Source organism: Panicum virgatum, chromosome 4N, assembly GCF_016808335.1.
Source record: "Panicum virgatum strain AP13 chromosome 4N, P.virgatum_v5, whole genome shotgun sequence".
Taxonomy (NCBI): Eukaryota; Viridiplantae; Streptophyta; class Magnoliopsida; order Poales; family Poaceae; genus Panicum; species Panicum virgatum.
Genome location: NC_053148.1, coordinates 13,578,512 through 13,606,104, shown reverse-complemented (window position 1 = coordinate 13,606,104; position 27,593 = coordinate 13,578,512). Strand labels below are relative to the sequence as shown.

At 45.3% G+C, this 27,593-nt stretch overlaps 1 pseudogene; it reads right to left on the bottom strand.

Annotated features, from left to right (window-relative positions):
- Positions 1 to 104: 104 nt before the first annotated feature.
- On the bottom strand, positions 105 to 19,260 carry LOC120669155 (annotated as a pseudogene).
- Between the last annotated feature and the right edge of the window lie 8,333 nt (positions 19,261 to 27,593).

Here is a 27,593-nt window from a genome sequence, read left to right as displayed (position 1 = left end):
TGTTAGGAGCATTAGAAGAACAATAGATGCACCTGGGACACTGTGGCCCTACTCACTTGATGATGTAGTGAGCATGCTCAAGACTGTTATGCCTCTTCTTCTTCTCAAGGCACAAGAGGCGTTCTTGCACAATAGTATGTGGTAAGAGTTGTAGGATGCCTTACCCCATATTGACACATGGAAACTATTTTCAGAACCACCAGCTCATACCGGTCGATAAATGACAGAATGGCAATATCTCCAGAAAATCCTGCTTCCTTCTTTAGCACTGCATTTATCTCCATTCTATGGCTCTGCAGAAGTAAGCATGCCACAATCTCATGCCTTGTGGTGCATTACTATATGAAGATTGAACTCTACCATGAGAACTCACATTACATTCTTACCAGTGCTACAAAAAACCGAGCAACCACATTTCCCAATTGGATGGCAGGAAATTGCATCCCAGTTTTCCTAATGGCCATGCACTCAGCGAAATGGTTCATAGCAGATAGGATACCAAAAAATGTTGAATGGGTTCCTCTGGCATAGGACGAGCCTTCCACCTATCAGATATTTCCAAGACCTATTGGAGAGAAAAACTAGGATGGACCCTTGGAAGTGTAGTTGCATATACAGAGTGAACATCTATGCCTCCTCTTATTGCTAAACCTGTCACATCTTCAGGAGCAAATCCCTGATAAAGATGGATAATAAAAAAAGTGCTCAGTGATTTTCCCCACATCCCCACAATGAGCTAAAAACTCGCTGTCAAAGCAGAAAAGTTACCATCCTATGTGGAAATGAGGCAACATGCCGACCTCCCACATTAATATGGTATCCTTCAACACCAGCTTGGATAGTGAGAACAAACATCTTCTTGGTGGAAGGTCTTGCCGAAGGAGATGAGCCCTCTTCTGTTCTTTTCTTGCATGTACCAATGTGGGTACAATTTAGAAAGATTCCTTTCTATCTGCTTACAAAGAAGCTTGCCTTTGATTTAGGAGAATGTATGGGTTCAACATTGATAGTTGATAGTAGTGCTAGGGGAAGCATCAGTGACAAGTTTGTCAGGACCAAGGTCAAGCTACCCTTGTATAGGCCCCTGCGTAAGGAGTTGTCGCTAGTCGATGAGATCACAGGGGAGGAGGTACTGGTGCAAATCAGGTATGAAAGGCTGCCTAACTTCTGCCTTTTTTGTGGCTACATAGGGCACATGGAGGCGAGATGCGACATGCCTAAGTCAGATCGCAGAATCATGTACAACCTGAAGTTCAGGGTGCTTCCAGTTCACTTTGAATTCCCTCACACTTGGTTCATGCCAGATGCAATGGGCCAAGCCTCAACCCAAACACCTTCTCCTCGGCCTTGGCGTGCACCAACCCCGGCAAGCCAGGAACAAAAACATGATGGGGAAAAGGTGTTGTCGAGCAGGTGGAGGCAGAAGTGGCACGACTATCAGTTGGTGATGACCATATGCAAGCTCCCAAGACAAAGCCTTCAAGTGACAATGATCAGACTGATGAAGAGGAAAATACAGAAGCTAACAAACAAACAACTATGGAATCAACTGATAAAAAGAAGGTCAAGAGCTGGAAATGAATGGTGCGTGAGGAACAGGGCAATCACAATAAAAACTCACAAAATTCTATAAGCAAAAATATATTGGTGGTTCAGGGTGCTGGGAATGTGCGTTCTCGGGAAGAGAGCAATGCGGAGGAGGAAGATATGGAACCAGTGGCAAAAAAAGCCTATCCAGCAAACTACAGCAAACTATGACACTAGTTGATGGCCACAGCGAAAAGGGTCTGCAACCTACAACACAGATTACATGTAATGAAGGTGAAATTGTAGAGGACAGCATCAAGGAAAGTGGCTTGGCAACATAGGGATTAAATGGTGGAAGGGCAGCGACCGGTCCTGGGGCTACCGGCAAACTGTCGGGCGCGACTGAGAGCGCCCGACAGGAACCATGAATCCCATCATGGTGAACGGCCGTGGCAAGGGATGGCGACGGTCCGTTCAGGTGTTTGTCCAGATTGTCTGGATGCTAAATCCCAAGCTAGATACCTCCTCAGTCTGTGGGCAGAATGTGTTGACATCATGCTGTGTTGGTGTGCGAAGTGGCCTCATTAGCATGTGCTTGTTCTCTTTAGGCCTCTGCATGGATGTTTTTGTTGCAGTTTGTTTTTATCCGCCTGATATCCTGTTTTTCCTTGTAATGATGTTCCTTCCTGATGAAATAAAAGAGTGGAGCTACTTGTGCTATTTGGCTGCTTGCTCACAAGTCTGGTTCTCCCTGTGGTTGTGGCAAAAAATCATACCCCTGATATATCAGTGCCCCTGATATATCAGTGTTTCTTCTACTCTCTAGTAAGTCAGCATGGGTGACTTGTGGCCGACCTCGCCAAAAACCTTTGCACATCAACCTGGCCTTATCAGAGGCAGAGAATGAGATATGGTCTGCTCCAGTTTTGGTTGTAATAGAAAAAGCAAAAAGGAGAATGGAGGATGGTTTTTTGATGAGAGATCCGACTACTATTGATTGCATTTTGCAATCTGGAAACCTGACGGGTGCTCACGGCGAGCCCCCGTCAGGAGCAATGAATATTCTAAGCTGGAACTGTTGGGGGGTGGGGGGCACTCCCGAACAGTTCAAGAGTTGGTCCGGCTAGTACGGACATATAACCCCCAAAATAGTGTTCCTGTCGGAGACAAGACAAAGTGATGATCATGTTTGCAACCTCAAGTGGAGACTTGGTCTATGAAATTGTTTAACAGCTTAAGGGGATGGAAAGGGAGGAGGTTTGGGACTTTTTTGGGATGAAAACCTTGATGTGGAGCTATTGTCTATCGGTTAACATCATGTGGATGTGCTGGTGAAGGACCAGGACAAGAATTTGAAATGGAGGGGAACATTTGTGTATGGGGGAACCAAGAGTGCAAGATCGACACTTGATGTGGGAGCGAATGCAAATGATGAAAAATAAGTCCAGCGCACCTTGGATGATGACTGGAGACTTTAACGAAGTATGTGGTCGTTCGAGCATTTCTCCCAAACTCGAAGAAAAGAGAAACAAATGATGGACTTTAGAGAGGTTCCATCCCAATGCGATCTCCATGATTTAGGCTTTCTTGGTCTACCGTGGACCTACAGCAATAACCAAGAAGGGGAGAGAAATGGAGTTCGTTTGGACCGTGCGGTTGCTTCTCCATCCTGGACTGACCTTTTTAGTGACGCCCAAGTAGTTCATTTGGTGTCCTCTAGGTCAGATCATTGTCCACTTTTACTGAAGGCAGAAGTGGATACAAGAGAGAGAGAGAGAGAGAGAGAGAGAGAGAGAGAGAGAGAGAGGATCTAAAAGGTGCTTCAGATATGAAATTATGTGGGAACGAATGGAGTCCTTATCGGAGGTCATCAAACAAACATGGGATAAGGAGCTGCCGGCTCATAATCTGCTGGAACTCTCCAATAAACTCAAGTCAATGATGAGGTCTTTGAGATAATGGAGCAAGGAGCATTTTGGATCAGTTACAAAAGAACTCGAACAAGCTAAGACAAAGCTTGAACAACTCCTAATGCAGGATCCAGTGGGAAACCTGGCGGCAATAAAACATATAAAATACAGGATGGATGAGTTATTGTATAGGGAAGAGATGATGTGGCTTCAACGGTCAAGGATTTCCTGGCTGCAGGAAGGGGATAGAAACACTAGTTTTTTCCACCGGAAGGCTGCTTGGCGTGCGAAGAAAAATAAGATTAGAAGACTAAAGGCTGAGGATAGTAGATATGTTGAGAATAAAAAAGTGATGGAGGAAATGGTGACAACTTTCTTCAAAAAGCTCTATACTCGAGATGAAACATTATGCCCAGAACCACTCCTTGATATTATCTAGAATAAAGTCAATGGTGACATGAATGACGTACTGTGTAAACTATTTACTGATGATGAAATCTCAGATGCACTATTCCAGATTGGTCCACTAAAAGCCCCTGGACCGGATGGCTTCCCAGCTCGATTCTTTCAAAGAAATTGGGAAGTGCTACGAGAGGAGGTAATTGGTGCGGTGCGGAATTTTTTTGATGAAGGTGTTATGCCAGAGGGAGTGAACAATACATCGATAGTTCTAATCCCTAAAAAGGACAAACCAGATGAGTTGAAGGACTTTAACCGATCAGCTTGTGCAATGTGGTCTATAAAATTGTTTCCAAGTGTTTGGCAAACAGAATTAGACCTTTTCTGCAAGAGATTATTTCACCAACTCAAAGCGCTTTTATCCCAGGGAGATTAATCACAGATAATGTCCTAATAGCTTTTGAGTGTGTTCATGCCATCCAGCTGTCGGTGTTTACCACCAAGCCTACTCAGGGATACCCTTAGCAGTAAAGTTTGTAGGTAGGGATCAACGGCTCTGGAACTCGATGGTGCAAGGAACACAAAGATTTAGACAGGTTCGGACTGTGAGTTGCGTAATACCCTACGTCCTGTGTGGTGGTTTGTATTGCCTTAGGTGTTGATGTCTTTTGAGGGGGTCCCTACCCGCCCTTATATATCCGGGGGGACATGGTTACATGGAAAGTCCTAGCCCAGTACAATTGGAGTCCTACTGCAGCATGATCGGGTAGTTTCCTTTTGTACTGCGGCTAGTTCTACGCCTATCCATGTAGTTACAAGAGAGGTAAGGTACAAGGTAAGGTACATCCATGAGCTATCCCTTACTCTAGAACATTCTATGCCTATAAGCAGTCCCGCTGCCCCGGGTCTAACAAGCCCCCGAGCTCTTCGTAGCCGAGTCCTGCAGGCGTCGAGTACTTGATTGGGCGTCTTCGAGTACTTCAAGTAGTCAGAACGTCTTCTGGGTCTTCCTTTAGATACATCAAGTAGTCTTTCAAGTACTTCTGGTTGCTTCGAGGCTGCGAGGTGCTCAAACCCCAAAAACTTGATCATATATGGTCCTCGAAGTACTCACGCTCCATATGGAGTAGCCCCCGAGCCTTAAGTTGAATCGCAGAATCAGGCTGAGGGTCTCTTCAGTCTTTTTCCTTCATTATTTTCCAAAAAAATTGAAAAATAAATCTCTGAGACACATATCCCGCAGCGCCCGAGTCTTGAATTTAAATCTCCCAATTTAGATTTAAGAATCAAAGAATACTAGTGGCAGAATAAGTGATGAAAACCTCCCTGAAGAAGAAAGAATCCGTTGATCTTCCTGGTATTCACGAAATTGCCATCAGAGACCATATAAACCCGTTCAGTCACTTCTAGGGTTTTAAACCTTTTATCTCCTGGCCGCCATCAAATTCGGATTCACAGTTGCCCATTGTCTGTGCCATCCATAGCCCCTCTCGTAGCCCCCGAGCCTAAACTCGTGACATTGAGATGGCTCCCAAGAAAGACAAGTCCAATGTTGAAGACGAAGCAATTGCCAATCTTTCAACGAGCTGGCGCAAAAGTAAAATGTCCCAAGCGGCTATTCAAGAACTGGAGATGGGTCTTCTCCAAACACAGGTCGTGATCCAATGGCGCGCAGGCGAAGGAGAAGAATATCCCTTTGAAGGTACTCTTGAAACCGTTGTGTTCCATGATTTCGTGGAACGTGGCCTTGCACTTCCCGTGTCGGAATTTTTCTATGCTCTTCTGCAATTCTGGGGAATCCAATTGCATCATCTGACTCCCCAATCCATTTTGCATCTTTCTATTTTTACTCATTTCTGCGAAGCATTCCTTGGGATTCTTCCCCACTTTCACATTTTCCAACATTTCTTCATCCTTGTTCCCGTCCCGAATGCCACCAAACCTGTCGTCGTCGGTGGATGTGAACTAGTGCTTCGCCCTGAGACCCGGGACGAATATTGAGCTTATGATCCAGCAGGTAAAGGTATCGAGTGGAAGAAATTCTGGTTTCATGTCAGGAACTTTGAATCTCCACTTGCAGAAAGAGTTCCTGGTGCCCCCCAAATCCAAGAAAACTGGTTGAGTAATGGACCTGGTGGCAATCAAGTTGAGTGCATCCTCAGAGCCATTGCGAATTGGTAGAATAAAGGAATCACCGGTGATCATGTGGTCTTCTCCTTTGTAAGCCGTCGGATCCAGCATCGACAACATCCTGCCTTCAGATATGATGGTACAAAGGATTCTACCAGATTGTCACCAGAAGCGATGGCTCACTCCGAAGTAATCAGAAGATGTTGTAAAGTACTCGACAACTTCGACAAGTCTTTAAAGTTGCCAACACTCTTCTGGGCAAAGAATCCACCTGAGAATGCCGGGGTAAGTGTTTGAGAAACACTGCCGAGTACTTATAGTTAAAAGTTTTGATTTTCTGACAAATCCTTGCCACTTTTGTAGAAAAATTACAAGACATGGTGTTGTATGCCGCCAACTTTAGTGGATGCTGGTTCTGATGATAGCAAGAAACGGAAGGCCGCTCCTGGAGCTTTGTTGCGGAGGAAGATACGCCGTATCGACGTTGGCCAGTAAGAATATGATATTCTTTTAATTAGATCCTGTTTGCCTCAGCTTTCTTATTGCAAATTTTGCTTGGCTAGGATTCAATATCTGCCATTCCAAGAGAAGGATCAGATCCAGGACTTCTGTAACTGGATAGAGAGTAGTCCAGAAACAAGTACTCAATCCACCCCTAAATCTCCAATAATTGGGTTGATTGAGAACTCGACTGCTCTCTCCCCGAACATGGACATGCCTGGGACATCAAAGGAATCGGCTCTTGAGGTACCCACACCTACTCCTTCTCCAACTGTGGATGGTACTTCAAATGCTGCTGGACTTGGCAGTGATAGAGCTGAAGGGTCGAAGAATCCCACTGTTCGACTAGTACCCTTTCAGTCTATGCCACAATCTACCCAGGAGGAGTTAGGTAAGGAGCTTTTTGACGATCCGTTGTTGTCTGTAGACAATGTGAAGAAGCTTGCCGATTACATGCAATGGTGCTTTAAGTATACCAAGGTAATCCTTCTTCTGCTGCTGCTTGCCTTTGTCAAGTAGTTGATGATATCCGGCCAATTTTGCCCTGTGTGTTACAGGATGTTGCCAATCGGTCTTTTTTGAAGTCTCATACTTTATATAAGACCGTCGATAATCGGAAAACCTTGGAGCAACAAAATGCCCTGATTGCCAAACGACTAGATGAATCCCTTGCTGCTCGGAACAAGCTGTATGAAGCAAACCGAAAGCAACATCTAGAACTTTGTGACATGAAATGGCAGATCAGGAGTCTTGAAGAAGAGAAATCAAAGCTCCAGGAAGATAAGTCAAAGCTTCAAGAACAGTTGCAGATCACTCAAGCTTGTGAGTATTTGATCTCTTGTCTTGATATTGCTCTGCCAATGATAATCATTGAAATATCCTTCTATCAGGTTCTCCTAGTGATCATATTCGACTTGTAGCAGCAGCTCAAGTCATTGTGGATATGGTAGATTCTGAAGAAGGGTTGTCGAGTAGCAAGTCCTTGGTAGAGCGTCTAGAAGAGGCTCCCAAGAAGGTCTTTGACGTCATGACGGCCACCTCCAAGAATTATCTGACCCACATGATTAGAGTTGTCAAGTCATCTTGCCTCAATTTAATTTAGCTCCCATAGCCAAAGGAATAGCTCCCGATTGCTCTGATGAGAAATTGCAGGACTATTGTAAAGAATCAGATAATCGCTGAGGAAATTCTGAGAAATTTGGTAGAGTAAACTGCTTGTAACAACTCTTGTATTCTTTCGTAAGATCTTTTTTTTTGTAGATATTGTTTATATCCTGTTGGTGTGTCTTCAGAAGTATGATCTGATACCGTAGGATAAGTACAAACTACTTGATCAATCGAATAGAATGTTCACATGGAGTAATCTCTATAGTTGATCAGTTAAGGTGAATCCCGTCGGATTACCCAGATAGCAAGACTGTAAAGATATCCATAAACTACTCGAGCAAGCGAGTAGTGTGTTCTGACCAAGGACTGGAGTAATTTCTAAGAAAGATCTGTTAGGATGAACCCTGTCGAGTTATCCAAGATGAAACCCTCTTAGAAATATCCAATACCTATTCGAGCTTGCGAATAGGGTGTCTAACTTGTAGACTGGAGTAACTACTAAGATTGACCGGTTAGGATGAACCCCGTCGGGTTACCCCAGAAGGAAAAAATTGAGTAGTATCCATAACATACTCGAGCGAGCGAGTAGTTTTGCCTTTGACACAAGGCTGGAGTTCCTTATAGTTGACATGTTAGGATGAACTCTGTCAAGTTACCCAAGATGAACAAACTAGTAAAGGTATCCATATACCTTCTCGAGCTAGGCGAGTAGGTTGTGCCCTTATACCGAGGACAAGGATGTGGCTTGTACAGTAATCTTGATGGAAAACTGTGTAAGCTATCCTGAGCAGGTGATGCTGTCAGATTAAAAACTGCCTTCAATGTAGTTGATATGCTGGTAAAGAACCCTTGCTTTATTAAAGATGTCAACTGACATCACCATATTGCTTGGATCAAGGATAGAATTTGCGCAAGTGCTCAATATTCCAGGAATTGGGTACCTCATTGCCATCTTCATCAGTGATTCTGTATGATTCGGGTCTTGTAACCTTAGTTACGATGAAAGGACCCTCCCGTCTGGAATTTAGCTTGTGCAATCCTGTCTCATCTTGAATCCTTCGTAGTACTAGATCTCCAACGTTGAAAGATCTTTGCTGGACATTGCGATCATGATAGCGTCTGACTCCTTGAAGATATCTAGCCGATTGGGTCAAAGCATTGGTTCTTGCTTCTTCGACTGAATCTAACTCAAGTTGTCGGGCTTCATTGCTTCTCCTTCTTGATAGGCTTCTACTCTTGGAGATTTCCACATGATATCTGCGGGTAGTATAGTCTCTGACCCATAAGTGAGGAAGAAAGGAGATTGTCCAGTTGCTTTGCTAGGCTGTGTCCGCAGCCCCCAGACCACATGGGGTAATTTTTGAATCCACTTGCCACCTTTCTTGGTGTTAGCATCGTAGAGTATTTTCTTCAAGCTGTCGAGTACTAAGCCATTGATGCGTTCCACTTGACCATTTTCTCGAGGGTGAGCTACTGAAGCATATTTGACCTCAATGCAGGAGTTGTCGCAGAAATCCCAAAAAGATTGTGACTTGAAGTTAGAGCCAAGATCCGTAATGATAGTGTGCGGTAATCCGAACCGGTGAATGATGTCGGAGATGAAATCCACTGCTCTATCTGATGAGATTTTGACAATGGGCTTGTACTCAATCCACTTGGTAAACTTGTCGACTGCTACCCGCACATGATTGAATCCTCCTGGAGCTACGGTTAATGGTCCAATCATGTCCAAACTCCAACAGGCAAACGACCATGATGGAGGGATTGTTATCAGGTTGTGTGCTGGGACGTGAGTCTTTTTACCAAAGAATTGGCAGCCGGGGCATCGTTTGACAAGGTCTTCTGCATCTGAAATAGCTGTTGGCCAGGAGAACCCTGACCTGTAAGCCTTGCCGACTAATGTCCTTGACGCGGTGTGGTTGCCGCAGACCCCTTCGTGTATTTCTCTGAGGATGTCTTTGCCTTCTTCAAGGGTAACGCACTTCATGAGGATGCCAGAAGGGGAACGCTTGTATAGGTTGTCGCCGACGAGGACGAAACCCTTGCTATGACTGATGATGCGGGCAGCTTCAGGGCTTTTGGGATCGACATGTGGTGGAAGCTTGAACTCCTTGATGAAGTCGATAAACTGGATCCGCCAATCTTCTTCGATCATCAGTACTTCTCTGATTGTGGCCGAGGCCTCCGTGTCAATGGCTTGTTGGCTTTGTACCTTGACTGATGGATAATGAAGTTCATGGACAAAAACTCCAGGTGGAACAGCTGCTCGAGTAGATCTGAGTTTGGAAAGGACATCAGCTCCCACGTTGTTGTCACGATCTATATGGTGGATTTCCAATCCTGAGAACTTGTTTTCGAGCTTTCTGATTTCTTCGATGTATGCATCCATTGTATCCCTGTTGATGTCCTATTCTTTATTTACTTGTTGGACGACGAGTACGGAATCACCGTAGACAAGTAGTCGCTTGATGCCAATAGAAACTGCTAGTTGAAGGCCATGTAGCAGTGCCTCGTATTCAGCTTCATTGTTGGAGACTTTGAACAAGATTTGTAACGCATACTTCAATTGTTCTCCCTTGGGGGAGATGAACAGAACTCCCGTGCCGCCTCCGTCAAGCTTGAGTGAGCCATCAAAGTACATTACCCAATGCTCTGGGACGTTGTGAGGTGCTGGGATTTGATTTTCCCGCCACTCAGCTAAGAAGTCGACTAGTGCTTGTGACTTGATTGCTGTTCTTGTCTTGAAGTTGATTTCCAAAGCTCCCAGTTCAACTACCCACTTTGAGATTCGTCTAGTGGCATCCCGATTGTGGAGTATATCCCCCAATGGGAAGTCAGTTATTACTGAGATCTTGTACTCATCGAAGTAGTGTCGAAACTTCCTGGAGGTGATTAGAATTCCGTACAGAAGTTTCTGAATTGATGGATATCTAACCTTTGATTCAGAGAGTACTTCACTGATGAAGTAAATTGGTCTCTGGACGCCATAAGCGTGGTCTTCCTCCGGACGTTCAACTACTATAGCCGTACTGACTACATGAGTAGTCACAGCGATGTAGAGGAGTAGTTCCTCGCCGGGTAGTGGAGCTATTAGAGTCAGCGATGACTGGAGATAATGCTTGAGGTTCTCGAGTGCTTCCGCGGCTTCTGTAGTCCACTTGAATTTGTCTTGTCGCTTGAGGAGCTTGAAGAAGGGTAAGCCCCATTCGCCAAGCATGGACAAGAACCGGTTCAGGGCTGCCATGCAGCCTGTGAGCTTCTAGACGTCCTTGATAGTAGCTGGAGCATCCATGGCCATGATGGCGTTGATCTTCTCTGGATTGGCCTCGATTACTCGGTTGCTTACAATGAATCCGAGTAATTTTCCAGAGGGTACGCCAAAGACACACTTAGTTGGGTTGAGTTTCCAGCGAAATTTTTGGAGGCTGTTGAAGGTCTCTTCCAGGTCAGCAATGAATTGATCCTGGGTCTTAGTTTTGACGACAGCGTCATCGACATAAGCTTCAACATTGCGATGTAGCTTATCGGCAAAGCACAGCTGTATCGCACGCTGGTAGGTTGCACCAGCGTTCTTCAACCCGAAGGATATGGTCTTGTAGGTGTATGCCCCATAAGGGGTGATGAAGACCGTCTTGATTTGGTCTTCTTCTTTCAAGGCAATCTGATGATACCCTGAGTAGCAGTCGAGGAAGGATAACAGGACACATCCTGCTGTAGAGTCGATTACTTGATCAATACGTGGTAGCCCGAAAGGATCCTTTGGGCAAAGCTTGGTTAGATCGGTGTAGTCGACGCACATCCTCCACTCGTTGTTGTTATTCTTCTGGACGAGTACAAGGTTGGCCAACCACTCAGGATGGTAGACTTCCTTGATAAACCCTGCTGCGAGTAGTTTCACCAGCTCTTTCTTGATGGCTTCTCGCTTGTCCGGTGAGAAACGCCGCAACTGTTGCTTCTTTGGTGTGGCTTTAGGGCCAACCTTCAAGGCATGCTCGATCAACTCCTTGGGCACCCCTGGCATATCCGCTGGTTTCCACGCGAATACGTCTCGGTTGGCCCTAAGGAAGTTGACGAGATCGAGTTCCTATTTGTCGCCTAGACCTATTCCGATGATAGCGGTTTTGGAGTCATCTCCTTCTTGTAGCTGGATAGTCTTGGTGCCCACGTCACCAGTTGGTTTGACCGACGACTGGCTTGGCTTCTTGGAGGGCATTGACTCTTTGAGCGAGAGTTTCTTAGCGGCAGCAAGTATTTCACTGACAGAGCTGGGAACTCGTATTGTAGCAGCGTGATCTATTACTTCCTTGTCGCATTCAAATGACTTGAGGAGGTCTCCGCGTAGGGAAAGCACTCCTGTGTTACCCAGCATCTTGAGGAGCAGGTACACATAATGTGGTACTGCCATGAACTTAGCTAGCGCTGGTCTTCCCAGGATAGCGTAGTAAGAAGATTCGAAGTTGGCTACTTCGAACTTGATGTACTCTGTCCGGAAGTTCTGTTCTGTACCAAATGTGACCGGAAGAGTGACCGAGCCAATTGGTGTGGAAGAATTTCCAGGGACGATGCCGTAGAATGGGGCCTTGCTCGGAGTAAGTAGACTCATGTAGTTAAGGCCCATCTTGGCTAATGTACTTGCGAAGATCAGGTTTAGCCCACTTTTTCCGTCGATGAGTACTCGAGTGAGCTTGGTGCCTTGGACGACTGGGTCGAGTACTAGTGGGAATTTTTTGGGTTCAGAGAAGCTGGTCCATTGATCTTCCCTGGAGAAGGTAATGGGGACCTCGCTGTATTTCAGTGGCCTCTAAATTGCTGGCTCGACTGAAAGGATCTCTCTGAGTAGGAGCTTCTGGGCTAGCTTGGAGAAGCTGGGATCTCCTCCAAATATGACGTTGATGACATTTTGTTGCTGTTGGAAACCATCGAGGTCTTTCTTGTCATCTTCGTCATCTTTGTTCTGCTTTTTCTTAGGAGCGTTTGCAGGTGCCGACTGGAAGGATTTGCGCAGGATCGTGCACTCCCACATCGAGTGGTTGCTCTTGGGGTGAATTGGACACCTTTTGTTGTGAAGAATCTTGTCGAACTGGTCCTGCGGTTTGTCGCCCTTCTTACCACGCGGGGTGCGATCCATGGTGCCGACAGTGTTGTTAGGCTTGCGCTTACGCGCAGGATCCCGCTGGTTACTGGGCCCTCCACGGTCGTTGTGGCGCTTTCCATTGTTGTCGTTGTTACGGCATGGAAAGCGACTACGTTCTTGCTCTTCTTCGTCCGCCCAGCACTGCATCATGTCTCGTAGCTCCACTACCATTTTGGGGCGATTACACCCGAAGTCACGGTACAGAGACTGGACGGTGATGCCGCTCTGGAAGTAGTCGATAACGTCGTTGTCGGCGACATTGGGATGGTGGCTCTTGTGTCGAAGAAGCGCTTGATGTAGGATCTGATCGACTCGCCTTGCTCCTGCTTGCACATGGACAGGGCATGTCGAGTAGCTACTCGATGTAGCGACCCTTGGAACTTGTCGATGAAGGCCTTCTTGAGGTCATCCCATGAGTGTATGGACTCGCGCGCCAAACTTTCGAGCCACGTGAGGGGTGCGGGCTCCAGGGCCATCGGGAAGTAGAGGATCTTGGTGTTGGTGTCTCCCCCTGCAACACTAACACCGGACAAGTATAAACGTAACCACTGAGCAGGGTCTTGCTTACCATCATACTTTTGGATGTTCGTAGGCTTGAAATTCTTCGGGTACTCGATGTTGTCAAAGACTCTGCTGAGGGCTTGGAAGCGATCGGAGTTGTCTGCAAGCTACGATCTGCGTCTTGCGTTGATGATGTCCCGTGCGTCCACTATGGAATCGGCTACCTCCTCCCTGTTGTGCCCGCGGTTGGTGTTGTTGCAATTTGACTGAGGCCCAGGGGCTTGGTTTACCGGTGGTTGGCCACCCCTGGGTCGATGGATGCTTTGCGACTTCCTGATCCTCCCAGATTCTTTGATTTTGCTACTCCAGGTGTTGTTGGCGATGGTGGCCTCCGGGAGTACGGCTTGCTTGAGGTATGACTATTGCAGTGGCCCTAGACCGGGTGCCATGAAGCGAGGACAACGGGTTTTGTCTCTCGAGTTGTTCAACGGCGTTCTTGGCAAGGTGTATGACACGTTCCATCTGCGGGTTTTGAGGCATCTGCATGAGCCGCAGGGTTGCTTCTGTCATCGCGGCGATTGGGGTTCTGAAGACTGGATCCACGACGTTGTTGAATTCATTGTTGAGGTTGCGCGGGGGAAGGCGAGCTCGCTCAGCAACTTGAACCCTGTGTTCTCCTTTACATTGATTTCTTGCTCTGCGAGCTATGCGAATAGCTTCATCCTCATCTTGTGGAGCATCTTGGGTCAGGTTGTCTTCTGAAATCTGATCCAGAGCTTCGTTGGGATCATGCTGGCTAGGAGCACCTGCGGGTTGTTGGATGATCACCGGAACCAAGCGTTTGGGAGAGAAGCTTTCCAGGTCTGATTCGTAATCAGCTAGGACGGTTCCTCCAGGCCCAGTTTCTATCTCGGTTACGTGGGGAGTACCGTGTTGAAACGGGAGATCATCAATGCTGGAAACTTCCCGAAGGTTGTTGAGTAGTTTTGCGAGAGTATGACTTTGGCAGGACTCGAGTTGGATTTTTGCCAACGCATTGGTGATGAAATCCAGGCTGTCTTGAGATGACTCGACTGGATCTGGATATATGTCGAAAATGGGTGCCTCTCGGCTAGCGGTGACTGAGTGGTTCTCGACGTAGAGAAGGTGTTCCAAGCTATTTTCATAGATGGATCTGATCATCTGTTTGTAAGCAGATGATGAATTGCGCAACCCGAAGACGGATTGAGCAAGAGGAGTCCCAATCCGAGCAACATGATCTGAGTCCGAGTGGAACTCGAATTGTCTTCAAGTTTCGCATCGATCTCGTTGGTAAGGTCGGGAAGAAACATGATGCCACGATCGTCAGATCCGGCGAGTTTGTTGGAGTCTTCCGACGTGGTGATCTTCAGTGTGGGTGAGTTGGTTAGGTGGCTGTCGAAGCCATCCGAACTATTGGCGACACAAACCCACGAGCCGAAGACGAAGGTGGCGCCTTGGGGAGGCGCCATGGTGCTGAAAGCGAAGGTGGCCATCGAACTCGCCGATGAACTCGCCGAGTCCCCTACCTGGCGCGCCAGCTGTCGGTGTTTACCGCCAAGCCAGCTAAGGGATACCCTTAGCAGTAAGGTTTGTAGGTAGGGATCGACGGCTCTGAAACTCGATGGTGCAAGGAACACAAAGATTTAGACAGGTTCGGGCCGCGAGTTGCGTAATACCCTACGTCCTGTGTGGTGGTTTGTATTGCCTTAGGTGTTGATGTCTTTTGAGGGGGTCCCTGCCCGCCCTTATATATCCGGGGGGACAGAGTTACATGAAAAGTCCTAGCCCAGTACGATTGAGTCCTACTACAGCACGATGGGTAGTTTCCTTTTGTACTGCGACTAGTTCTACGCCTATCCGGGTAGTTACAAGAGAGGTAAGATACATCCATGAGCTATCCCTTACTCTAGAACATTCTATGCCAATAAGCAGTCCGCCTCGGGTCTGACACCAGAAGAGCAATGGTGAAAGGAATAATTTCTATGCCTATAAACTTGACTTATCAAAAGCATATGACAGAGTTGATTGGCACTGCTTGCAGGGTATCATGCAGAAATTGGGTTTTGCTGAACAGTGGATCTGTTGGACCATGAATTGCATCACATCAGTCCAATATTCAGTTTGCTTTAATGGGGTGCTGCTAGAACCATTTGTGCCCTCGAGAGGCCTCCGACAAGGTGACCCCCTTTCGCCTTATTTGTTCCTATTTGTGGCCGAAGGACTTTCATGTATTCTGAATAATTATGCGGAGAGACAAGAACCAGAGGAGATGAAGATTTGCAGAAGGGCTCCGAGCATCTCAAACCTGCTGTTTGCATATGATAGTTTGTTATTCTTTAAAGCTAATGGTCAGCAGGCTGTAAAGGTAAAAGAGGCAATCAACACGTTTGAACGATGTACATGCCAAAGATTTAATCCGGACAAGTGCTCAATTTTGGTAGGGCCCCAACGCACAGAAGGCACACAAACAGAGATCACAAACTGCTTGGGAGTTCAGAATACATCATTTGAGGAGAAATATTTGGGACTACCAGTACCAGAGGGGCGTATGAAAGCAGAACGCTTCTAGCCAACAAAGGAACGCCTTGCAAAACGGATGACAGGGTGGTCGGAAAACATATGTCAGCTGGAGGCAAAGAGGTACTAATCAAGGCGGTTGCACAAGCTATACCGACCTATGTGATGGGGATTTTCAAACTACCAGCTGGACATTGTGAGGAGTACATGAAAATGATCCGAAATTTTTGGTGGGGGGACGAACCAGATCGGAGAAAAGTACATTGGATATCCTGGGAAAAGATGATGATGCCAAAGCACATGGGAGGTATGGGTTTTCGGGATATGAAATTATTTAATCAGGGCGCTGTTGGCAAGACAAGCTTGGAGGCTGGTGGCACACCCCAAGAGCCTGTGTGCTCGTGTATTTAAAGCCAAGTACTACCCATACGGTGAACTGATCGATACAATATTCCCTATAGATTCGTCTCCCCCCTGGAAGGGAATTGAGTTTGGGGTAGAGTTACTAGAAAAGGGGATCATATGGTGAGTTGGGAATGGTGATAAGATCCAGATTTGGCGGGATAATTGGATACCTAAAGATTCACTACTGAAAATAACAGGGAAAAGAACAAGGTGCCGACTGTGATGGGTATCCCAACTTATGCGTGAAGATGTGCGGGATTGGGACAGGGATCTAGGCAAAACAATTTTTCATGAGCATGATGCAGAGGAAGTGTTGAAGATTAGAATCCCAAGTAGACCTACTGATGACTCCCTTGCATGGCACTTTGAAAAAAGTGGTCTTTTCTCAGTCCGGAGTGCTTACAAGCTTGCTCTCAGGGATGTCATACAACAACAGGGAGTGGCAAGTACCAGTAGTTTAATGGATGGAGGGAGAAGGGCATGGAAACAGCTATGGAGTACCCCGGTTCCTCATAAGTTAAAAATCTTTGCCTGGAAGCTAGCAACCGAGGGTCTGGCTACAATGCAAAATAGGATGAGGACAAACCTAGACTCTGACAGCACTTGCCGATTATGCGGTAGAGGCGAGGAAGATGGTTACCATGCAGTGGTTGGGTGCACAAAGTCGAGAGCTTTACGCGAAGAGCTCAAAAAGGATTGGGATTTGTTACCGGAGGATATTCTAGTAAGATCTGACCCAGAATGGTTCCTTTTGTTGTTGGACAAATTAGATACAGAAGTAAGAGCGCAGATTCTATTATGCTTTTGGAGAGCCTGGCACCTGCGTAATGATGCAGTGCACAGGAAGGGCTCTGCGTCGGTGGAAGCATCGGCAACATTTGTGAAGAACTACGAAGGGGTTCACAGCGCAGTGGCAAAGGCCACTGGTTGGAGTGCTCCCACCAAGGGTTCAAATCCTGGGTGCCACACCTTTATGCTCCGAGGGCTTCCCTTAGAGTTTTCCTATCAAAAACATTTGTGAAGAACTACTGGTCCTCTTTGCTGAACATAAGACACGGTGCAAGTCATAATGATAAAGGAAAGTCACAGGTAGTTAGTACCTGATCACTAGCGATGAGGAATGATGGGATTCAGGGGAAAACGAAACAAATGTCAGACTGGAAACCACCCATGCAAGGATGGGTAAAAATCAATGTGGATGCTGCCTTTAGTGCACAGTCCGGGGAGGCGAGCATCGGTTTGATCATCAGAGACCATGCTGGTCAGGTCCTTTTGACAGCTTGGAAGCTCATACAGAGATGCTCGTCAGTATAGGAAGCGGAGGCAACAGCTTGTCTAGAAGGAGTTCAGCTAGCAGTGGAATGGATCGGTAAGCCTACGGTCATAGAGTCTAACTGTTTTTATGTTGTAAAAGCATTACACGACTCGACGATGGACAGATCACGCTTTTCTGGGATTATAAAAGAGATAAAGGCTGCCATGGTTTTGCTTCCAGAGGTAAAAGTTAGCAAAATAGGAAGAGAGTGCAATAGAGTGGCTCATGAGCTGGCTAGCTTAGCAAAGCGTACTGTGCATAGTGCGGTTTGGAGATCACAATCTCCTTGTATTAGTGAGCTTCTCAAACTGAATTGTAACTTTTTATCATGTTAATGAAAGGCACTCTTTTCCCTCGCAAAAAAAATCTTCCCTTTGAAAATGGGAATGGCCATGTCATTTCCGGTTTCTTTGCCCAGCCAATGAATCTGTTCAACCATGAGCCTGTCTTTGTTTCCTTCGATTCAACCATGTCCAGCAGCCCCCATTTCTCACATTTTTTGAATCCATCGACTGCAAAACCAACAAACAAATTGCAAGCGTAAGTACAAACTAGGCAGCCATAACATGTTAAAAGACAGCAGTCAGGGCTGAGCACTGAATCATGAATTCATGATGCAAGCCCACAATTTGACTCATAAAATGGAAATTTTATGATGCCTGGCCACTACACATCGATGATCAATCAAGCAATTTTGCAGCCTTGGAGCAAAGACTCCATTTTTGAGCTTATATGGTGCAATCCCAATACCCTAAAACTCCACCATAGTGAAGAATAGGCGCACAAGAACAAGACACTTATAACAAGATCCGTGTTGTGAAACGGTTCCATACAAATACAATCTACTAGTAACTTTCCATTTCCAAAGAACAGGGAACTTGCATTGCCCAATTAGTTAACCATAGCAAAGGTTTTAATTTTGAAAGGAAGAACGTTGGAGCATGTCTGTTTACCAAGGTCATCGTCCTTGGACGGGGCGCCATCGCAGCGTTGCCCCCTGCCCCACTGCATATCCTGAAGCATGTGTTCATCTCCAGCACGGGGCGGCCGCTCCAGTCCCCACGCAGCCGCGGGTTGAGATGCTGGATCCTGGGCGGCTCCTCGCCATCGGCGGCGCACCGCGCACAGGACGCGCAGCTCGACGGCGAACTGCGCCACCATCACCGTGCCGTTGCCGTGCCGCTCCGCTCCAGCGCCTCGACGTACTCAGCCCGCGCGGGCCGCGCTGTGCCAACCATCGTCACCACGGACCCCTCCGCCCAGCATGAGCGAGCTGGGGCACTTGACCCCGTTGTCCCCCGGCCCTGCGCCGCCGCCGATGTCGTGGGACAAGAAGGTGTCGATGTCCCCCGTGAACGCCGCCGCCTCCTCCCACGCCCTGGCGGCGAGTGCCCACACCTCGGCCGCCACGCACTTGAGCTCCGTTGAGTCCCCGCGCCCGCCGCACCGCCGGAGGATCTCGCCGGTGATGCGGCCACACCCGAACACCGCGGCGAGGCTGCTCTCTAGCCAGCCAGCCGACGCCCGTCGCGGGGCTCGAGCCTCCGCTGGCGAGGCCAAGCCCGGCGAGCTTGACGGAGACGAAGAGCAGGTAGGCGAGCGCGGCGGCGGTGAGGAGCGGCGTGAGGCAGCGGCGCATGCTTAGGCGGCAGGCATCGAGGAACGCCTCGGAGCTGCGCGCGCGCTTCATTGTGGCTTGGAGGCCGGTGGCGGCGGGGGCCGAGGTGGTCGGCGGGGAGGCGCGGGTGGGTGAGTCCGTGAGTGGGTAGTCCGGACCCGGTAGTGTACTAGTGGGCCCGGATCCAAAATGGCGGTGGCGGGTTTGGGGCCTGGGATGGGACGGGAAGGGAAGGGGAAGTGATGGTTGTGGTGGTTGTGGGATAAGGGTTGCCTAGTGGGTGCATTCATGCTAAGCTGGCGGTTACTTAAGATGGTGCCTCAGTTGGCATTCGCGCAGGTACTGGTACTAGTGAGTAGGGGTGGTAAGGCTGACCACAGCGGAGGGAGTAAGAGCAAATTTGTTCCCTTCTCGTTTTCCACGCCTTCTCTGTCTACAGTGCCAAACAGTGCATCTACAGTGCCAAACAGTACATCTACAGTGCCAAACAGTATATTTGCTCCTTTATTTTCTCCTTCCACTGTGGACGGTCTAATGAGCTGTTGCCCTAATATTTTTTTCACAATCCAACTTAAATTCTTAATTTTTTAGTTTAAAATTGAATAAAGTTAGAGACCAACTCTTTTATGGTACGGCCCTTACATTATCTAGGCTAAAAATTTAGACCATTTACCAGCCCTACTAGTGAGTGGTGTTTCATTAGGAGTTACTCGGATTCAGAAGTGATGATGCATTGATGGCGAACGAGAAAGGTGTGAGACTCGCGGGCATCATATTTTCAGGTCACACATATTGGATCTTGTTTAGATGTACCGTGTAAAGTTTTTGAACGGGAAATTTTTTCACATTTAAAGTATTAAACATAAACTAATCAAAAAACTAATTACAAAATTCATCCATAAACTACGAGATAAATTTATTAAGACTAATTAATCCATAATTAACACATGTTTACTGCAGCAATTACTATAGCAATTTATTGTCTAATCATAACTTAATTAGGCTCATTAGATTCATCTCGTAATTTACTGTAAACTATGCAATTAGTTTTTTATTTCGTTTAGATTTAATACTTCATGCATATGCCACACACATTCGATGCCATAATTTTGAAATTTTGCACTAAACAAGACCCTTGGTCCGCTAGTGTGCTTCTGTCAGAGGGTTTGTCTTTAGTTGTGTTTTGGCAGGAAAAAAAAACATGTTTCTTTTTCACCCCCTGATTCATTGACCGATGATAGCTGCTGTCAGCGCCGGACTATCTGAAATAATTTTTTTATTGTTGCGAAATGTGAAAACGGTTCTGAATCTGCGCAAGATGCATCCAAGCTAGGAGTATTATCAGATCCAAGCGACAAATAATACACTGATAAAAAGAAGTTACCAGCACCGGTAACTTCCCCCGGCTTCATTCAAACCTGGGCAACATAAAGCACTGTTTGGGAATCTTGCTGTTTTAGAGTACTAAATAAAATTTATTTTTAAAATTTTTTTACAGATTGGTGCAACTCTGCGACACAAATTTAATGAGTTTAATTAATCTATAATTTGCTATAATAATATTAGAGTAAATATCCTCTAATTATACGGACAAAGGTTTTATTAGATTCATCTCGCGAATTAGTACAGAAGTTGTGCAGGTGATTTTTATAATTAAATTTCATTTAATATTCGTAATTAGTGGTCAAAAGATTTGCTAAATTTTAGCACCCCAACCAAACAGGTTAGCCTTGATCCTGTGGCTGCAGCTGTGTTGCCCGGCCACCTCACATCACAATAACTGGCCACAGTTCATCTGCTGCTGCAGCACTGCTCTGCAGCTACGTTGAGTGGGCCCCATTTAGTTTACAAAATTTTTCCTACGGTACCCATCATATCGAATCTTTGAACACATGTATGGAATATTAAATGTAGTTTAGAAAAATAACTAATTACATAGTTTAACTAATTAACATGAGATGAAACTTTTAATCCTAATTAATCCATAATTAGATATTAATTATCAAATAACAACGAAAGCGTTACAGTACCAAAATCCAAGAAATTTCGCGAACTAAACACAGCATGGGGTTCCCAACATTAGAGGCATTGGTGCACTTTTGCAGGGGCCTTTCTCTTGGATTGCAAGCAATCCTCCATGGATCCAAGTCAACACTCAACAAAGAAAGAAGAACCCACAAACCCTAGCCAAGCCGCATGTTGTGTTTGTTATTGGCCTAAACAAAATCCATGATCACATCTACTGTTGCGTTTCTGTTATACTTGCATAAAAGGGCACACCTCACATGTTAGGGCGTGGCAGTGGCAGCTTTGGAATGATCATACTAGTAGCTGTAACACTCCGGATCGTGAATCCGGATCTTCCGAGTGAGAGCCGGATCATCCGGACCTCCCCAGCCTTATCTACTCCCTGGGCTCTTCTCTCTCACTCTCTCATTTTCTTTCTCCTCCAGACCGAGCAAGCGGAGCTCGCTCACGCCGGCGCCTCGGCCGTCGTTCGTCGATTCCTTCCACAAGGACCTCCACAACCTCGTCCCGCACCTCCTCCACACCTACCCATGCTTCGCTCGAGCTCTTCCCCGCCGGAATCGGCCCTCCATCGCCGGCCGCCATGCGAGTATCGCCCCGAGCTCCGCCCCTTCGCGTCGATCCGCTCCTTCGGCCCTCCTCCGCTCAAATAGACCACACAAAGGGATTCGTGGTGAGCTCCTTCATCTTTCCCAACCCCCGGCCAAGCTTCTCCCCGGCCAAATCGACGGGAATCGACACTCCTCCGGCCGGCCACCATTGGAGCCGCTCGAAGCTCGGAGTTGCCGTCGATCCGCTTCTTCCGGCTCTTTTCCTCGCCCCCGACTGCACAAATCGATTCCCCGGTGAGCCCTCAACCTTCCCCGCCCTTTTCCCCATAGTTCCCTCGCCGGAGCGCCGTCACACGCCGCGCGCGCGCCGCCGCCCCCCAGGTCCGGATTATCCGGCCTAGTGCCGGATCATCCGACCCAACCCTCTTTTTGTGCCCGAAACTCACTCCAAAAATACTCAGGTTCGGATCATCCGGCCTAGTATCGGATCATCCAGCACCTTGCAGTGGCAAAAAAATATTGTTTGGCTGGATCATCCGACCTATGGGCGGATCATCCGACCAAGGGGACTTAACGGCAATCTGAAGCCAAAACTTTCTGGTGGTAGTCGGATCATCCGGCGTTGGGTCGGATCATCCGATCAGAACAGACCTTCAGTGCTTGTAAAATACGTAGAAAATTATAGAAAAATGGGAAAAATACAAAAACCAATTTTGTTAGCTTCGTATTTTTATTCTCTATATGGTAGAACCATGAAATGTGTTATTTGACAACTTTTATGTGCAGTTTTATTTATACTAGATAAATGCTTTTCTAGATTGTTAAATGCGTAAATAGAGTTAGGAATGTGCTAAAAATATAAAACCAGTTGGGTTAACTTTGTTAGACTCGTGTAAGGTTTAATTATCCTCCGCTTATGTAGTTGTTTAGGTTTAGATAATGGTGACCTTGTGCTTGTATTGCTGCACTTTTTGTTGCATCGTCCATGCATTTATACATATGCATTGTTGCACCTCATTTAGGTACGCTAGATGTACAACGCGCGGACGTGAAGCACGGTGATAGAGCCGAACTACAAGACGGTGTTCGATGGATATCTCAAGAAGATGGAAGGACCCACTGAGGCAACCGATGACCCGGCCCAAGGGCAGAAGGACCCAATGCCTTAATAGTATTAACACTAACTTAGTGTTGCCCCAGGCAAGCCCCGATGCATGTCCTATTATTTTAAATTATGATTCACTATGTATATGTTTATTTATTACTTGTGCATTAAGTTTTAGGAGTTATTTGTAACCCTAGTTGCATGATCCTTATGTTCCCTTGAGTTATACCAGTATGTATAGGACGATAGCGATGCCATGCTTAATAGGTCTCGGTAGAAGTCGGGTGATTTCTTGTCACTCGCGAGATATAGGATTTTATAGAAGTCGGGTAATTGCCGGTTACTCGCGAGAGGTATAATTATCTTTATATACTTCAGTAATTGAGATATGGAATGCAAATGTAGAAATGATGGAAACTTGAGACCGGACGGGGAATGATGGTAATATATAGGTATGGCAGTAGGACAGGGTTCCTGAGTGTCTTAGCCCCGTCTATGTCGATTAAGGACCGGTCGTTGTCGGCAGTGCTGATCGGGGATTGAACTGTACTAACCGCATGCCGGGAGTAGGAGGTAGTCGAAACCGGTAAGCCTAGTACTGCCTTATTTCGAAAGTACAGAACTTTATCACCACCCCTTAGGGTAGTCGAGTGGCCGCGGAGAATTGGGATGCATATATTTACTTTTGGCGGTCTCTCGTAGGGCTCGGCTGACTATATGTAGGTGGGGTGGTTCTTTAGTTTGAGGCGGGGGAGGGGAATGGTTGGTATGTGTGGTCCGACGGTGCTTATGCGTGCCGTGTTGGTTAGGTCCACCTTGTAAGGTTAAATCGGATCGATTCGCCGTGTCTCGCGGATATGAGGGCCTTGATCTCTTTGTCGCCTCGTAGAAAATGAGTTAGAATAATTGTGATCTATGATGGATACTACTTTGAATTAATATTGAATGCTCCACCATGATTGCTTTAGATGTGCAAACATTAGTTGATAGTTTATCTATATAAAATATGCGGCTAAAATATTGAAAGTAAGGACCCACCTATAGAGGTATTTCTGCAAAACAAACCACTAGCCAGAAAGCCGTGCATGTCTAGATAATGGGCTAAGTATAGCCTTAGTCGGATAAGTCTTGCTGAGTATTATATACTCAGAGTTTGTTGTTTACCCTGTTTCAGATATATAAGCTAACCAGGATTCGCATCAGTGGGCTCGATGTGACGTCCTCATGTTTTTGTAGTTATCATTTTGTTTTATTGGTTCTCAAACAAACTCCCTTCTCTCAGGTTATATTCGCTTCCACTGCTATCATTTATTGTAAGTAAATTCTAAATTTAAAGATGCTTTTGTAAGTATTTATGTTGTTATCTATATTTGTGAAATTATATCATGCTAGTACCATCTGCGCTCGCCGTCGTGCGAGACTACTGGTGATGTTTCGATCGGCCTGTGGGTTGGAAACAGACTGTGAGGTTACACTTAATTAAGCTAATACGCCTGATGTGTTCAAATGATGGTGGTTACGCTTAATTAAGCGCTTTAACTTGGCGGTTCTGTCTCACAGCAGCATCCTAAAAAGCACTGCGACAGCATCCTAAGATCCATCACTACCAAGTGCTCCAATGATCCATCTATGCCTCTGTACTGTGTTGCCATAGCAGAAGCAGCACTACTTAAATAATAATACAGTACGTAATCAAGTGATAGTAGAACTAGAATCCTCCTGTAATTTGAAACGCGGTGTTGGCGCAGAATTTAGCGCCCACGAGGACGGGCGGGACGAAGCAGCAGGAATTCCCTTTGGCAAACCGGCAGCTCCAACTTACTGGTCTATATGATCAAGAACAATGCTACGCTGACAGCGTTTTCAAGGTACATCAGACTTCAGATGTGTTATGTGTCACACGGCATGTGAGGAGGATATAATGTACCTTTTCTTTAGTTGCCCCTTTGCTCAGAGGTGCTGGAATTCCCTGGGGGCATCAACTGGCCTACGAGTGCAGATGTTGTTTCAAAAATCCTTGCAGCTTATAGAAACGTGAGCAGGCCCTAACTTATTGAGATTTTCATTATTGCGGTCTGGGAGATTTGGAATATCTGAAAGGGAAATATCAAGTGCAAACCAATCTCTTGGTGCAAACTTCAATCTAGGCCACCGAATCAACATCTAAGGGAACAACGGCAAGGTTAGTTACCAACTTCGATCGTGAGGTTCAAAGATCAAGTTTGCCTTCAGCTTCATATAGTAGGACAAACACTAGAGGTGATATACAACGGATCACCTTAATATTTAAAATAAAGTAATTTTTATTAGAAAGACAATTTATACATGATTATTGGTATCCAATAAAAACCAAAAGCATTGATTGAATGCAATTATCACAGTCGCAAGCTAGTACGGACATTATACAAGAGCCTAATGGTTCTTTAGGCCCGTTGCAATATAATTCAACGCAGCAGTTCGTTTTGTAGCAACTCTTCACGCTGTTCCCAGGGCAACAATTCTGTTGCGAAAAAAATTAGATTAGTGATCAATTTTTGTAATTAATTAATTACTTATAGATTAATGACATCATTAGCAGTTACTAATCATAAAAGGGTCATTACGAAGGGGTGTGTCCCTTCGGCCCTTTTGGTCTTGTATATAAACAAAATCCTCTATCAATGAAAACATCAATCATTCAATCTATTCATTTCTCTCTTCCACTTCTACTTTCAACACGTTATCAGTGGCTGATAACGTGTTTTGAGTGAAAGTGAAAAGAGAAAGGATTGAGGGAATAGTTGTCTTTCCATTGATTGATTGTTGCTTATATATAAGACCAAGAGGCACCATCCCAAAGGAACATGTCCCTTTGGGATGATCCCTTCGGAGCACCCTTTGGGGGTGGAAGTTCCCAAGTGGGATTTAACTACTAATTACAGAATTAGATAAATAATACATATTGATAACTAATTAATCTGTTTTTCTTCTAACACTCCCCCTTTATCAATTCGTCCTTCTTGTGGTCTTGTAATCAATTTGATCTTCTTGTGGTCTTGTAATCAATCGAAAAACTCCTTGAAAACCCTATGGGAAAATCAGGAGATGTATGTATATAAACCATTTTGGGAAAATAGGAGAAAATGTTGATATGACATATATGTGTTGGTATTTCAATAAAAATTCTTTAAAACCCAGTGGAAAAAATATAAGGAGAAAATGATATGGAATATCATTGATTGCAAACTTATACGAGAGAAACCTCAAAAGGAAGACTCATAAGTAAGTTTGAATGTATTATGATCTATGGATCATATCTGAACTAATTCTCCCCCAAAACCCAATGGGAAAATATGAGGAGAAATTATATTTTGAATACCTTCTTAAAAACTCTAGTGAGAAAACAGAAGATATGACATAAAATATTGTCTCATTAAAAACCTATATATGAGAAAAACCTTAATAGGAAAACTCATTTAGGAAAAGAGTACAATTATATAATCTGATGATTATGGTTGGTTGAATTGGTTATGATTCAAAGAGAACCTACCCTTAAGCCTTGCAAATCTCATGTTTTGGTTTGCAAGATTTCTATTTCCCCATAAAATAGTTATGAGCAATCTATTTTGTGATATTGCCCTTTATATAGCTTGCATTCCTTTGTACAAATGCAAAGCGAATTATCTTCATAGAAATTATTGGTTTTATGATTGAACCATTGCCACATTAATGTTGTATGTGGTTGATCATTCTGTGAAGCCATATGTATTCACGTGAAACTTCATATAATGTGATTATTTCAGAATGATTCGTGGATATAACTACAAGAGTCAACTTTGGTGACTTCTAAGATTTAGTTGTTCCACAATGTAAAATTGTAAAACTTATTTAAGGTCTAGTATTATGGGGATCAGACATCTAGCCAGCATCAGTGTAACCAACTATGGTCTTGTCTTAGCTAAAGCTAAGATCATTTGTAACTTGGAAGTATCTAAAGATATATTAATTTATGTCCAATGGCATTTCGTTGGAGTTGTACTATGTCTGAGCTAGTAAACTACAAGCTTAATTATCATTTAAAGATAATATTCAATGATTCCATGAATCATAAATTAATCAATCATAGAAGTCATGTATTAATGTGATGCTTCAGAATGATGGACCAAATTTTTTTCATTAGAATCTATTTTGATGATTCATATGAAATTTTAGTATCCGGGTATCAGTTTAGATTATGGCAAAATAGGGATTAGGTAGCCAGTATCTCGATATCCCACTTTTGATGTGTTCTGATTTGATAATAACAAATCACGATCTTTTTATGCCATTTAGATATCAGTAGATATATGATTTGACTCCGACCTGTATGGTATTGTTGGAGTTGCACTAATTTGAGCTAGCTTGGTATCTACAAAAGCAATATTAGGGCTGTTGCAATTTGTATGATACAAAAGTGCTTTGGCATTTAGTTTCTCATCCCAGGGTCTAAATGGGTATTGATCCATTTTTAGAAATGGAATGAACACAAGTGTTGATGGATATGCTTGTCCAATATTAATTGAATATTGGTAAACTGACATATGTGCTTATGTTGAAAATTTAAACATTCTTTGGTTTTATGTGATGGCCAATTGAATTGCTGATAATTCGACAGCGTTGCTCGGCTCCGGCTTTTCGATGAACAGGTTGCGAGTGTGCTGGTTCTCTTCTCCTCTTCTTCTCTGGCTTCTTTCTAGGCTCTCTCCCTCCTCTGTTTCTTGGCACAGGGGTGCCGGTGCTGGTTCCCCCTCCTTCCCTCAGCGCAGCGACGTCCAGCGGCGAGCTCCGGTGGCGCTCCGGCTTCCT